The sequence below is a fragment of the Odontesthes bonariensis genome, chromosome 21 (genome assembly GCF_027942865.1).
Source record: "Odontesthes bonariensis isolate fOdoBon6 chromosome 21, fOdoBon6.hap1, whole genome shotgun sequence".
Lineage (NCBI taxonomy): Eukaryota > Metazoa > Chordata > Actinopteri > Atheriniformes > Atherinopsidae > Odontesthes > Odontesthes bonariensis.
Genome location: NC_134526.1, coordinates 26,682,115 through 26,695,730, shown reverse-complemented (window position 1 = coordinate 26,695,730; position 13,616 = coordinate 26,682,115).

Sequence of the window (13,616 nt, the reverse complement as noted above, 5' to 3'; positions counted from 1 at the left end):
TAACTGAGTAAAAAACAACATTGAATAAAAAATAGAAAATAAATATAACCATTTTCAGTGTCAGCCAGGCACTGACTATAAGCAACAGCAACAATGCCACAACATATTGGGAAAAAACCCACAACATAATACTGACATTGAAGAGACAGGGTCTCAGGAAGAAGAGACGGCTCTGGCCGTTGGCAGCAGGGTCGTACAAAATTCGGAATTTCAGAATTTAATTCAGTTCAAGGAAATAATTTGAATTTGAATTTGAATTGATTCCACCCTACAGAATGTTGGATTGAATTGGAATTGGAAATACAGGAAGTAGAATTGAATTAATTTAAATTCAGAGCAATTCCTTCGTCTCACATATCAGTGAGAATGTGATACTGTCAACTTACATTTTTCTTCCAAATGGAGGTAGAGACACTAACATTAAGCATACATTCCCTTCATATTGGATATTTAGCAATATCTTCATTTCCAAGTAATCAAATGAAACAATGTTTTGGAAAATGCAATTATCATTTATTATAGTTCTTTACAGAGTAAAGGTGTAGCATCTAATGGTCAAAAGTTCCTCAAATGTTTTGTCATTGAGTCGGCATCGTTCTGGTCTGAATACCTTGCCTGCAACACTAAATATCATCTGAACAGGTGCAGAGGAAGCAGATATGGCCAGATATTTACATGCAAGTACAGCTAGGTTTGGCTGTTTTGGTTTTCTTTCCAGAACGATAAACGATCAGCATCCCCAGCCAAACATGGTGTGCTCAAGTAAACTGGGAGCTCATGTGAGGCTCCTTCTCCGATTATAAGTAGATTTGAGATGAAGGAATAGTCCCTATGCGAGTCAGTATTGTCATTAATCTCCCCCATGATCTTCTGGAAATAGACCACCAAACATTCAGTTTCTAAATCTGAGTTTAATCTTGTTCAGAACACTTTTGGTGAGTAGTATCTATGTAAAAATGTTAAATGAAAATCCAGGGAGACTCTTGTTAATGCACACCTCCTAAACATAAAATGTCATAAAACAAGCTCTCCTATACATAAACTTGCAATTTGACCATGTTTAAAGTAAACAGTCATCTTAGCAGCTGCACAGATACTTCAAAACCACCTCATGTCTGTTTTTTACGTGTTCAAAGGTGGACCTGACGGCAAGAATATGCAAGAAATGTTTGCCTGTTAGCTGTAGTTATCAGACATCAATATAAAAACAGTGACATGATGGAGGCTCACTGTTACATTTTTTTAAACTATTGTCTTTTGACTTTGGAACCCTAATTCAGAGCATTGATCTGAGGTAGGTGGTTTCAGCTAAATCATCATTTCAGCGCCTCCTTCTGGTTGTACAATCTGCCAGTGGCTGTGAACATGAACATTTAATCTTGTGTTTCTCTGTTAATAAGTCTGCAAGTGACTCTACAAGTGTTTTTACTTTTGCGAAAGGCTAATTTTATTTCAAATGACCAGTCCGATTAGCTGGTGCCTAAAACATCCTCCTTCTCTCTATTTAGCCTGATCTGTCCAAGGATCAGCCTCACTACTTTCAGATCACAGGTAGATTTTCTGAGTGTCTCTAAATGGCTCTGTCCCTTTCAGTAGGCTGTATTACTGTTTGAGATCAGGGATGAAGAGGGATGGAGGAAATTAGACTTGAGCTTTCTAAAGATACACATACACACTCTCTATATATAGTGCTGTTCACACAGGTGGATCAAACACACCAACATCTTCACTAATACCTCATTACATTAATCAAGAAGCTCTGCATGCATATGCCAGGCAGATAATAACAGGGAGAGAGTGATCAATGACACCAGAGATTTCTTACTAATCTGTTTAGAGTCATTTTCATGCAATTGAAGGGATTATCCATGAAGGGGCCAAACGAGAGGAGGATGGAAGTACAGATCTTTAGCACTGTTTTTTATTGTATAGTTTTAAGGTCATATTCACGTTTATTGGGATCTGTATTATTGGGAGTATGACAAGATCATTCAGAATATGTTCAGTTATAAAAATGACTTGTGCCTGTAGTAGAGAACCCAAATCACTCACAAGAGACAGGCAGGTGAAAGTAATATATTTAAATAACTTAGAACCAATCACAGACATTACAGAGCAGGGAAATCCAGACAGGATAAACTAAAACAAGAATTGGAACAGTTTCTGGAACGTATGTATGACAGATCTAACACTAAACAAATGATACTGTGTAGTATATGCACTGAGAAAAGCTGCTTTAACAGTTAGCAAATTTATCAAGGAACTTTTAAGATGCTCTCAGGCCATGGTGCTAAGAAAAAAACAATAAGATACACCTAAGACGGTTGGTGTGGATTGTGGAAAAAAGACACCAAGAAAGGCATCTAAAGAGCCTCAGGCTGACCTCTGGAGTGGTGGTTTCCAAAGGAAAATGGCATCAATAAGAGAAAGGCACAAAAAGGTAAGACTAAATTTGGCAAAAATTTCATAGATGAACTCCAATGTTTGTGGGAACATGCTCTCTGAAGAGAGAAAACCAGAGCAGGACTCTTTGAGGATGCGGTACATCACTTTACTCTCAGGGGACGAGGTGAAGCCCACAATAAAAAAAAAAAAAACACCACTGAGTGCATCACAGGAATAATTAGATCAGAATATTATCAAGGCATTTTAGAGAGAATGCGTTACCCACTGACAGAAATTTAAGCGCACATCCAGCAACAAGCATGAATGTAAATTTAAAGATGGTCAATGTACCCACAAAGAATCCAGGCAAATCCTATTGAAAATTTTTTAATGAACTTTGAATATACAGTTCAATTAAAGGTTCCTGCAAACATTATAAAACCTGAATACATAACATTGGAAACTTTGTACCAGTAGACAGGTGCAAAGAAGTTTTGATAGGAAAGAGGCTATTTCACGGCTACTGCCAACGGTTCTGCAGCTGAACATTTGTGAAAGGTGACCATAACTGAATCAAGGCTACATCTTTTTTGTTGTTTCCTCAGTAGCCTTGGCTATTTGCTGAAAAATGTTCTGATTATGCAAGCTCGCTTCACGAAAAATCATTTAATTAAATTCAAGGGTGCCAATAATTCTGGGCTGTACACCTCCAATGCTGTCACTTGTAACCCTGATGAAGGTCTCATGGTCAAACACGTCAGTCTCCGGATAAAAATGTTGAACAATTTTGACCCCATCAAACACTGTGTCAAAACAAAGTGTGAGGAAAGTATGTCATATAATTTTTACACAGCTGACCTTTACAGATTTGTTCACAAAAGAAACTCTTTGCTTCTGGGGTATCATTGTGTATTATTTCTAAATATATTCTAATGAAAAATAAACCCCCATGTCAAACAGGAGCAGAAAACACCCAGGGCCTTTGTTTTATTCATCCATACTCTACTTCGGGGTCAGCAGCTGACCACTTTTCAAACTATTTCACAGCTGGCCAGTTGATCAGTCATTTATGTATAATTTTCCTTATTTCTAATAACAGTGCTTGAACTCTCCAAACACTCACCTTTTGAACGAAGGCTTTTCAAATATGAGCAGGTGCAATTAGTTTCTTTTCAATCAGGGCCTATTGAGAATCATTTTTGGAGAACCATAGTTCATTAACAGTGCAGATGGGGGGAAAAAAAAAAAAGGAGAAAAATCATCATGTGGAGAATGTGCTAAATTTAATGACTATCAGATATTCATTGGGACATTTTAATCAAAAGTTTAACCTGAACAAAAATCCAAACTGATATCTTTTTTTTCACTAGATAGATAGATAGACGACATTCGGAAAAAAATATTTATTTGGTGGATTTTTTTTGGCTCAGGTGGTCATCAACTGTCCTCATCAGCCTCTCACTCACATTGGGCCTCATGCAAGAACCGTTCGTACGCACAGATTTGTTCTTAAATCGTCCGTACGAGTGATTTAAGAGAATTTGCGCATTCACCAATCTTTTCGTATTTTACGTTTTCTTTCAGGTACGAACAGAATTTACGAGTGATCCAGACCTGTCGTAGGAGTTTTGTAAAATAGTCCGCTGTTATTCAAATCAAGTTTTCTTGACTAATGGATTGTATATTTAATTACTTTGAAGAAAACATAAATAAATATACATTATACCCCATAATTATGCTGACATTATTTTGTTTGACTTAAATTGTGCACTATTGAAGGTTCATTTGAATCTGTAACGGGAAGCGCAGCGGCTGTCTTGCTACTTTTGGATGCCTTAGTGCGTCAGGCTCTTGGAAGAGACATGGTATTAACAGCACTCCTAATTGCTTCCCATTTCTTCGCTTTAGCAGGTCCCGTAATTCCACTGCTGACACTGCTAAAAATGACAGATTTTCCTTTTTGGATCTCTGAAAGCAGAACTTCAATCTCAGAGCCCGTAAAGTTGTTCTTTTTGCACCTTGATGTCATTCTCATGACTCAACACTTCCTGGCACAGGAGAGAGGAAGCACAGCCTTATATGGTATCATTTTGGGCGTGGAGTATGCAAATCTACTATCCTCGTGCACGTGAACTTAGATACGCACAGGTGTGATTCATCATTTACGCAGGTCGTTTACACACTTTTTCCGAAGTTAGGAGCGCTTGTTGAATCTGACGTGGCGTGTTCGTACGAGACCTTCTTACGAAAAAAGTGAGAGAAATTTAGAATAAAAATACGAAAATGTTCTTGCATGAGGCCCATTGTCTTTCTGCTGCTTAATGCTGAGCAAATTCTGCACAGTCTGATGTGTAAGTTCCTGTGCTGGAACATTATGATTTGGCCATTCTTTTTACGAAGTCGTTCACATAAGCTGTTGAAGATATGGTTAATATTACATATAATGTCATGGTTAAATTATTCATCTTGTGCATCTTTAACTAGCAATACGATTATATCAAAATGTATTTCTAAATTAGTTTTTCCACAGATTACAACTGAAGTCTTGAACTGGCGAATACTAATTGTGGCATTTTTTCTTAGAAAACTTCAATAACAGCAGAATGAACACTGTAGGGACCAGAAACTTTCAGAGAAGATATGTAAGTCTGGACCAAAAGTGGTGCCGTTGATTTTTAAATTTTTTTTTTAAAGGAGTTAAAGACTGTTCATCAGTTAAAATAAACTAGCAATTTACATCTACTCTTATTTTAAACAGCAGCTTTTTGTTGAATTAATCATCAGGAATTAATCATATTTTAATCATAATTATGAGAACGTGGAGTTTTTTTCACTCGGATCACTGTCCACTCTAAGCTGGAAGAGATTCGTCTCAGTACAATGAGCTGGGAAAGAAACAAGCTCTATTAAGAGCAGATATCTCAAAGTCATGATTTGAGCTCACAGTTCCAGACAGCCTATCAATGTGGCTGAAAAACAGCTAAAATCACTGAAGACGTCACCTTGGAAAAATTCCATAAAAGTACTTGAGTTTTGCAGCTTTTGAAGATGTCTTCTTTCAGTTGCTGTACAAAAATTACATGGAAGCGTTTTCAGTTTTTGTTATCTCGACTTTTAGGCTTTAACAAAAGAAGACATTTTCTCCTCACTTTGCTTTAGCTTTTTTTTACAGTCTGTGGTTGTGTGGTTGTGAGATGTGGTTGAAGTTGAATCTTGTTGATAACCAAGGGAGCAGTTGTTGTTTTTTTTCCCACTGAAATGGGAAACATCACTCTGGCTGCCACCACCTGCTCCGGGGATAAGCAGAGACAACACCATTTGTGTTTTCTCTCTAATCCACTTGCTTTGATAATTGCCAACTACTTGATTGGAAGGTGCAGAGGAGCCAAGAGAAGAGAGACTATATTTCTGCATGTGTGTGTGCGTGTATCCACACATATAAATTAAATGAATGTGATGACACATTCTGTCTTGGCTGCCATATTTCAGATCAAACAAAGGAACATTAATATTTCAAAAGACAAACAATTTCGTGTGTGGCCACCTTGTACAGTATGTGAGTTATGGTTGGTCAAAATTGAAATGAACGCAGAGGTCCAGAATAACACGTGACAAAAGGCAGCTTTTTGTCATGTTCACAACTGCAGATCCAATCAGCTTTTATTCGTCACAAAGACTCATTTCACATCTTTCCCCTCCCCTGACCTCATTTCACGTCTTCTGCCTTTTTGTCTGTAAGTGCTGATGTTAACCCAAATGAGCAATATGCAGGGAAGCCGAGCACCAGATCAGCACCTGCAAATAAAAAGTAAACATTTCTGCACAGGGAAATTGCACACAGTATTAGCTTGAGAACAGTATGTTTGTGACACAAGACTAGGACTGAGACACAAGCAGTTCAAGCTGTACATTTTACAGTCAGAACTGATGTAATTGGGCTCAGTCCAATTTGAGCCAGAGGTCAGAAACGAGGCAGTTGCTCAGGTAATGGGCTCATCCTTTGACAAAATGTGTTCATGAGCTAAATACAGTTCATATAAAAAAAATTGTTTTTCGGACCAAATGCAGGCATTACAACTAATTGAAAATCTACTGAATTTACATACAGAGAAATGAGTTAAATGATAAATATGTGCACAATTATTTCTATGCACATTTTCCCATTTTAAGCCATATGAATTTATTGTCAGATTTAATTATTTTCAGGTGGTATTTGTTTGTGTAATGGCCAGGGCCAAGGTCGAGTATTATATCAAGGTGTGTATAGTTATTATGCAACTTCATCGTCTCAGGAAAAGTTGGCCCATAAAAAGGAGATTGAACTTACACTGAAAATTCAAAAGTTGTAAATTAGCTTTTCGACACATGCAGCATTCTTTAAGCAGGATGGAGAAAGGGTACTGGTATCTTTAAAGATGAACGTGTTAAGCCTTATAAACCATTGTGACAGTCAGCCATCAGAAATCTTTGGAGCTTTGCTGTCCATCTGTGTCTCTTCTTTCGAATGACACACAAACTTTTTATGCTTAATTAATGACAGGACTGTGATAATAAGCAAACAATCCTTTGTTTAAAGTTTTTATCTGAATGGTCTACTGGTTTCCCTTGTTGAATACCGTAAATAGACAAATGCCCCCATCTTTGCTGCAGAGTTACGTCCTCTTGTGGTGGTGTAGATGGTCCATCTTAGCGGGCAGTTGGGGGTGGTTTTAGCAGTGTGTTCGAGTGCCATTTGTCTGCCCAGATGCTCATGACAGGAGGAAGTCCAGCAGGGGCTCCTTTTGCCGTTCCTTATTCTTGATGTCAGTTTGTTGTATAGGGGCCCTTATAACCCTAATAACCCTTAATGATAGACGGGAAACCAACTTCCAAACTTGTTAGCAGTTTCTGGAAGATACTGTCCTCAGACAGTGGAGGAGGTCTGCCACGATGCTGTGATCTTTAAACAGGATGATGCTCAGTCACATGCAGCTAAATGCTCCACTGCTTTACTTTCCAGCAAAGGCCTTAAGGACAACTACATAGTGACATGACATCCCTTTCTCAGCTGACTTAAATCCTAAATTGGACTGTGGGTCCCTCTCCTTTTGAGGGAACACATTATACCTCTCTGAACAGGATCTAGGAGGCTGTAGTTGCTGTTGCAGTGAAAGTTTAGAGCTATAACATGAAAAAACAGACAGACTCCAAGAAACAAAGACTCATCACAGTTACTGAAAAGTGGCATGGCTGTGGTCAGTGGATAGTTTTGAAAGGCTAAAGTGTTCACTCAGGTAATTGTTGAGTGTGGGGATCTGACTTCAAGGTTAAAATCAAGGCACAAGAGCCTCTTGTGTGCAAGACAAACCACAGATTACGTTGAATAAAGCATGCTCTGAGAGATGAGGACTGATACCTTTTAGGTATTTAAAAGGTAAATCACTGCATCCGGAGGTGAGCATACATAAAGACACCACTACACCTCTGTTCAGCAGACTGTCTGAATCAGGCATGTTTTCACCTCTGGAAATAGTTTTTTTTTCTAATTTAGAAGAATAGTGATTGGTTTTAGCGTGCCTGACGGGGCTTGATAAAATAAACATGCTAGTTGTGCAGCCATTTTATAATTTCGTAATAAGATATTAAGTCTCTTACCGTTCATGAATGAACTAAAATCTTTACATTGACCCTTTATGACAGAATTAAGCAGCACTCAGTCTGCTTTGAGTCAGTCACTTTCTTTGGTATCTTCTTGATGTACTTTGTGTCTTCACATTATCTTCGGCAGTGGGTTTTTAATGAATTGGCATTTGGCAATTATAATAAATCATACTCCAATTGGATTGCAGTTAACTGGATTTGATTGAATTTGACTACATTGATTGAACTTATATTGAATTTGTTTACTTTCTCTTGAAATTACTTTTTTTTTGTTAATTGGAGTTATATGAATAAGCCCACAGTGTGTCTTTTGGCCAGTCCAGTCGTACATACATGTTAGTCCACATGAATCCATGTATTCTTTGACTCATATAAACTTCCAGATTTTCTTCCACAGAATAAGAGAAATCTACAAGTTGCTTGAAGGGTTCAAAGTTTAGCTTCACTTTTTGCTCTGACTTATGGGTTCAAATCAAGGAAGAAGAATCTCTTGTGTGTAAGGAATGTCACAGATCGGATGAAAGATGGCGGCCTTGCTTTGAGAGATGTTGTCTCATATTTATGGCTATTTTTCTGCATTTAAACAGCAAGTCATTGCATCCAGGAGTTAGCATACATAAACGCGCTAGTGCCACTCTCACAGATAACCCCCCCACCTTTATCCTAAAGCCTAAAAGCTACAGATTTATTAAAAAGTTAAACTCCTAGGGCACATATGGCTTTAAGGCTTTATACCAGCAGTTATTACCCCAGGTTTTGTTGCCCGAAAGCTGAATCCATAAGACATTCATTTGCTCCATATGTTACAGGTCTCTGCTGAAATCTGTCCTCCTGAGCATAGTGTTACTGGTAGTAAACCTGACTGGATGTTTTCCCTCCATTTCATTATTAGATTGTTCAATCATTTGCTGAGGAGATGTTTGCCTTGCTGGGGGCTTTGGGAGAATCTGTGTGCAGGGTGTTTGAAGATGTGAAATTGTATTGTGTGAAAACATTTTAATGTTAGCATCTTTTTTTGCATTTAGCATGTACTACTTTGCTCTCAAGTGTTTTGGTTGACAGCATGCAGAAATTTGTGTGTTGTTAAATGGTGCATGTATGCACTCTGTATGTATGGAATTTACACCCATGTCTTAGTGATCTTAAAGCTGCAGTCTGCAACTCTTTTTCAAGCATAATGCCTGGAACTGTCCGGGGATTCTGAAAGTAGTACATTAAATACCCCAATACAAAAAAAAAATGAGTTCTCTAGGTCCCCTATATGTCCCGCTAGGTCCCTCCAAAGCCAGCAGGTTTGTTTACAAAATTGCAGACCGGACCGGTAAAAGGTAACCAATCAGGTTACGAGCTGGGCTCTGCTGCCTGTCAATCACCGATTGTGCACGCGCGATACAAGGTAGGCTCGTCCCCACGCTAATTTATCTGGACTATTGAACTTCATTACGGGCTAGTCTACTTACTGTGTCTTCCATGATCGCAAATGACAGGTGAGTTGATGAATGAGGAGTCGTGTACGCGCATCTGGCGTGCACATAGATGTGCATGAGTTCTCATGTGTTTTGATGGGGCGGGACAGGAAGTTGAATAACTTTTTATTTTTCGGTTAAAAAATAAGCATTTCTTGCATTTTGCGACTACGGAGTTCACCGTTTTCAACTTCAAGCGTTCTGATAGATCATGTAAACGCTTAAAATGCCAAAAATTAGAACTTTACGTATGACAACAACAAATCCTGCAGACTGCAGCTTTAAGCCCTATTCGGACAGGACTAGTTTAATGGGGGGACCTGGGGTTAAGTAATAATAACCGGGAAATCTAGTCCCGTCCGAACGCGCCATGTCAGTAAAGATAGCGGAGTATGTCGGTAAACTTTGCCGAGAATTCTACCTCCTGTGAAACGGTCCGGAGGATCTACCATAGGTAATACTAATCCCGTGCGAATGCGACCTTCGGTAATAAGTACGGAATATATCGTCACATCCTTTTAAAGAGAGAAACAATTAGGTGTAAAATAGAAAATGACACTTAAGTTTTGTTGTCCAATCCTTTTTTTAAACTATACTTTACATTCAGGTAAAATAAGTATCCTGAGCAAAACTTTTGGTGAACAGTACTTTACATTAAGGTCAAAAATGAATAAATCTTCTGTTCTGTTATACTGTACAATATGTTTTAGTAATACTTATCATTCAGGTAAACAAACAAAAAAGTCTTCTGCGTTTGTATACAATAATTTTGGAGCAGAATGCTTTATATTCAAGAAAACTCCTCCCATGTTAGATGAATATTACAGGGATTTCTTGTCCCGTCCGAATTGGTCATTTCTTCTCCCTGGCGTCGTCTGGTTAACCAACATTACCATATGTCCCCCCATTGAACCAGTCCCATCCGAATAGGGCTTAAGACACATGCTAATTCCATTTTAACGTGGCATTTTGAATAAAACTTTGTTTCACTTGAAAGAATCAAGATGTGTATTGGATTTATGTCAAAAGGAGAGAGGCATGTTGCTAATTTCGCCCTTCATGATTAGGTTGACTTCAGAGAGAGAGATGTAGCTTTGTTTTCACTAATTGTTCTCAGTACCCTTCAGAATAAGGGTTATTTCTACTAAAAAGCAAGACAGAGGCAGTGGGTAAATGCACGAGTAATTATGTGCATTTATCTTTTCAACTTTATGGAAATTTTAGTTTGTATGGTGCACTTAAGCATTCTGGCTTATTTGAATACATTAACACCATGTGTTGTGGCACATTGAGGAGCTGTGTCTCATTTCTATGTAAAGCTATTTCAAGGGTTCATGGTTTCTTATTTGCCATTTGTGCATAAACCAACAGTTCAGACACATTGGAATTCTTGTGCAGAGGCTCTCTCATAGTCAACAGTCTAGGTAATAAGAAACTTAAATAACAAGTATAGAATATAGAAACATTATACAACGTTAGGAAATAAGTAAAGAAAAATATCAAATGTAAAAAAAATACACTATACAAAAGGTGGTGAAATGTACACAATTTTAACTGCAATTCTAAACAACAGGAGAGGGCAATGTTAGTTGTTGTTAGTTGTGAAGAGGTTGTGAAGGGGGGGAATATTGCACTGAGAGACTATTGCATATTTATCGGACACATTGATCAGAAGGGAATATGACACATAGTCCTGTTTCACAGATAATAGTAGTATTATATATATATATATAATATATATATAATATATCCCATATTGCACATGTAAGTAAATTGAGGTAATGTTGTGTTGTTTTACACTTATTCAGTAGTTTTGTTTTGCCATCAGTCTGACTGTGGCAGGGAAGAAGCTGTTGAAAAAGCGAGTTTTATGTGTGATGATGCTGTCAGCTCTGCTGTGTCTCAGGTTGTACGTGCAAGTGTTTGTGTCTAAGCAGGGAGTGAGCTGGATGGAGTGAATCTGATGATTCCCTCTGCTCTTTTCCAACAGCGCTGCACATACATAGAGTCCATGGATACCGGTCCGTATTGCCGGCAGTAAGTCGGACATGTTTCCTGTGAGGGTTGGACTCCGTCAGGGCTGCTCTTTGTCACCGATTCTGTTCATAATTTTTATGGACAGCATTTCTAGGCGCGGCCAGGGCGTCGAGGGGGTCCGTTTTGGCGACCTCACAATCGGGTCTCTGCTCTTTGCGGATGATGTGGTTCTGTTAGTGTTGTCGGGCCGTGACCTTCAGCTCTCACTGGAGCGGTTCGCAGCCGAGTGTGAAGCGGCTGGGATGAGAATCAACACCTCTAAATCTGAGACCATGGTCTTCGGCCGGAAAAGGGTGGAATGCTCTCTCCGGGTCGGGAATGAGATCCTTCCCTAAGTGGAGGAGTTCAAGTATCTCCGGGTCTTGTTCACGAGTGAGGGACGAATGGAGCAGGAGATTGACAAGCTGATCGGTGCGGCGTCTGCAGTGATGCAGGCTCTGCACCGGCCCGTCGTGGTGAAGAAGGAGCTGAGCCAGAAGGCGAAGCTCTCGATTTACCGGTCAATCTATGTTCCTATCCTCACCTATGGTCACGAGCTGTGGGTAGTGACCGAAAGAACGAGATCGCGAATACAAGCGGCCAAAATGAGTTTCCTCCGCAGGGTGTCTCAGCTCTCCCTTAGAGATAGGGTGAGAAGCTCGGTCATCCTGGAGGGGCTCGGAGTAGAACCGCTGCTCCTCCGCATCGAGAGGAGTCAGATGAGGTGGCTCGGGCATCTGGTTAGGATGCCTCCTGGACGCCTCCGTGGTGAGGTGTTCCGGACCCGTCCCACTGAGAGGAGACCCCAGGGGAGTGCCAGGACACGTTGGAGAGACTATGTTTCTTGGCTGGCCTGGGAACGCCTCGGGGTCCCCCCAGAAGAGCTGGAGGAAGTGGCTGGGGACAGGGACGTCTGGGTTTCTCTGCTTAAGCTGCTGCCCCCGCGACCCGATCCCCGGAGAAGCGGAACATGATGGATGGATGGATGGATGGATGGATGGAGGCTGTTGAGGAGGAGGATTCTTCCTGAAGTCCAGTATTATTTTCTTGGTCTTGTCTGCGTTGAGGATGAGGTTATTCTTCTCTCCATATACAAGGATGTTGTCAACCAGGGCCCTGTATCCTGACTCGTCTACCCCCTTGATGAGCCCCAGGATGGTGGTGTCATCAGCGTATTTAATAATGATGGTGTTGTCCTGGGTGGAGACACAGTCATGGGTGTACAGGGTGAAGAGCTTGTACTGTAAGGTTGCAACAGATGCTAGTTAGCAATGCTTTCTCGTCAATAGTAATGGAAACTGGAGATGTAGACACTGTAACTCGTAATAATGCATTTATACTATTAATTACTGTGTTTAAACATTTATATTATATTATTATATTACATTTATATTATATTATATTTATATTATTTATATTATAATATGTATTAATGTCACCAAGTACTTGTACTAGGTCAGTGTTTCTCAATTCCGGTCCTCGGGACTCACTGCCCTGCATGTTTTCAATGTTTCCCTCCTCCAGGTTCACCTAATTCAAATGAATGGCTCCTCATCAGGCCACTGCAGAGCTTGATGACGAGTTGATAATTTGAATCAGGTTGGCTCTATATGAACGAATTGGATTATTTTATGAATTATGATCATTATTAATTAATTGAATTCCAATTGGCTTGAATTGGACTTACTATCTAAGTGCCTTGAGATGACATTTGTTGTATTTGGCGCTATATAAATAAAAATGAATTGAATTGAATTAAATTGGTTACCTACATGTTTATCAGATGCTTATGAATAATTTTCATAAAAACCACATGAAACGTTTCCAACTGTTGAGCTAAGACAATTCATGTATTCATTTTCCATCACAAATGTGATAAATGAGTATGAAGAGTAGATCAGTGCTCAAAACACACCTTATCCAGACAGCTGCGAGTTGTCCGAAGTACATAGCATAGCTGTTCAACTAGAAAGCATTCAGTTAACAAAGTGATGTTGTAACAATGTTAATATTTCAAAAAGGAACAGCAATGAGTCCTTAGAAGTTGCTGTGCATCATCTTCATTACCTAAGCAATTTGTGTTGGCTACTGCAAATGCATAAATGAATA